Source organism: Rhincodon typus, chromosome 1 (assembly GCF_021869965.1).
Source record: "Rhincodon typus isolate 14 chromosome 1, sRhiTyp1.1, whole genome shotgun sequence".
NCBI lineage: Eukaryota > Metazoa > Chordata > Chondrichthyes > Orectolobiformes > Rhincodontidae > Rhincodon > Rhincodon typus.
Window position 1 is genome coordinate 28,788,968 of NC_063332.1, and position 2,749 is coordinate 28,791,716.

General features: G+C 44.9%; 1 protein-coding gene across 1 annotated transcript in view; it reads left to right on the forward strand.

Moving 5' to 3' along the window:
- Nucleotides 1-2,749, forward strand: part of ctif (CBP80/20-dependent translation initiation factor) — a 193,950-nt gene that overhangs the window by 127,421 nt on the left and 63,780 nt on the right. The gene's annotated exons all lie outside the window — the stretch shown is intronic.

Below are 2,749 nucleotides of genomic sequence, written 5' to 3' on the forward strand. Positions count from 1 at the left end.
TATGATGCTGCTTGGCCTGCTGTGTTCATCCAGCCCTGCACCTTGTTGTCTCGGATTCTCCAGCATCTGCAGTTCCTACTATCTCCCATAACTCCCAAGATGTTGTTAATGGGGAATTCAGTGATGATAATGCTACTGAACATCAAGGCACAACAGCCACACTCCCTTTTTTTGGAGATGGTCATTGCCAGCCACTTGTGCGTCATGAATGTTACTTGCCACTTGTCAGCCCAAGCCTGGATATTGTCCAGATCTTGCATTTGAACATGAACTGTATATGAGGTGTCACAAATGGTGCTAAACATCATGCAGTCGACAGCAAATATCTCCATTTCAGACTTTATGATGTAGGCCAGAGCAGGTAAGGACAGCAGTTTCCTTTCCTAAAGGTCATTAGTGAAGCAGATGGATTTTTCTGACAATTAATGGTCCTATTTAGAATCTTAATTCACTGGCGGGATGGTGTGCATGGCTCACTGGGGTGCCAAGACAGGATTCAAACCTGGGTCCCCAGAACATTACCTGGGTCTCTGGATTAAAAGTGTAGTTATAATACCACCAGGCTGTCACCTCCCTGGATTCTAGTTTTGATGGGGCTCCTTGATGCCGCACTTGGCCACATACAACCTTGATGTCAGGGGCAGTAATTCTCATCTCACCTCTGGAATTCAGCTCTTTTGTCCGCATTTGAACCAAGGCTGTAATGAGGCCTGGGGCTGAGTGTCCCTGGCGGAACCCAAACTGAGCGTCAGTGAGCAAGTTATTGCTGAGCAGGTGCTGCATGACAGTCCTGTGATGACCCCTTCCATCATTTTATCGATGATTGAAAGTAAACTAATAATTGGCTGGGTTGGATTTATCCTGCTTTTTACGTACAGTTCATACCTGGGCATGCTTCTGGCCAAAAATTGTTATGAATGCTTCAGCCTTGTCTTTTTCACTGATATGCTGGGGACCCCAATCGTTGAGGGTGGAGATATTTGTGAAGCCTTCTCCTCCATTGAGTTGTTTAATTATCCTCCACCATTCAGGCAGATTGATGAGGACCAAATCAAAAGTATGTTTCCCTCTTGTTGTATTCCTCCCAAGCTGCCACAGACCCCGTATAGTAGCAAGGTCCTGTAGGACCCGACCAGCTTGGTCCATGTTAAGGAAACTAAAATTAAATGTGCATGCACTTATGTGTTGATAAATGGGCTATTGTCAGTACCTGTTGTTTTTATTAGCATTTAACAATATTATTGTCCTTGAGAAAATTGAGTTAAGCGATGAAGATTATTCTGATTATCAGAAGAGAGGATTTTGGAAAGTTTAAGAAAATTGGCCATTGGTTCTTTAGATGAGAAATCTCAAGGTTACCATTAAAGCTTTAAGATGGTGAGGAAAATGAAAATGACTTTGATGTTCTCGTACAAAGAAAAGAACATGAGAAAAATGAAGGTATTAAGGGGGAGAAGAGAATTCCTGCAACATTTGTTTTCTTTATCCAGAATATTGGGGCAGAACAGTTGCTCAGTGGTTAGCACTGCTGCCTCACAGTGCCAGGGACCTGGGTTTGATTCCAACCTCGGGCGACAGTCTCTGTGGAGTTTGCACGTTTTCCCTGTGTCTGCATGGGTTTCCGCTGGGTGCTCCAGTTTCCTCCCACAGTCCAAAGACATGCAAGTTAGGTGAATTGGCCATGCTAGGTTGCCCATAGTGCTCAGGGGTGTGGGTGGGTTAGCCATGGGAAATGCAGGATTACAGGGATAGGGTTGGGGAGTGGGTCTGGGTGGGATGCTGTTCAGAGGGTCGGCGTGGACCCATTGGGTCAAATGGTCTGGTTTCCACTGTAGGAATTCTATGGCGACAAAGATGGTTTGATGGTTTGGCCATATTAAATTGCCCCATGTGTCCAGGGATGTGCAGACTAGGTGGGTTAGCCATGGTAAGCCATGGGGCCGGTCAAGGACAGTAGTGGGAAGTTGTGCGTGGAGTCCAAAGAGATAGGAGAGGTGCTAAATGAATATTTTTCGTCAGTATTCACACAGGAAAAAGACCATGTAGTCGAGGAGAATACTGAGATACAGTCTATTAGACTAGACGGGATTGAGGTTCATAAGGAGGAGGTGTTAGCAATTCTGGAAGGTGTGAAAATAGATAAGTCCCCTGGGCCGGATGGGATTTATCCTAGGATTCTCTGGGAAGCTAGAGAGGAGATTGCAGAGCCTTTGGCTTTGATCTTTATGTCGTCATTGTCTTCAGGAATAGTGCCAGAAGACTGGAGACTAGCAAATGTTGTCCCCTTGTTCAAGAAGGGGAGTAGAGACAACCCTGGTAATTATAGACCGGTGAGCCTTACTTCGGTTGTGGGTAAAGTGTTGGAAAGGATTATAAGAGATAGGATTTATAATCATCTAGAAAGGAATAATTTGATTAGGGATAGTCAACACGGTTTTGTGAAAGGTAGGTCGTGCCTCACAAACCTTATTGAGTTCTTCGAGAAGGTGACCAAACAGGTGGATGAGGGTAAAGCGGTTGATGTGGTGTATTTGGATTTCAGTAAAGCATTTGATAAGGTTCCCCATGGTAGGCTATTGCAGAAAATACGGAGGCATGGGATTGAGGGTGATTTAGCGGTTTGGATCAGAAATTGGCTAGCTGTAAGAAGACAGAGGGTGGTGGTTGATGGGAAATGTTCATCCTGGAGTTCAGTTACTAGTGGTGTACCTCAAGGATCTGTTTTGGGGCCACTGCTGTTTGTCATTTT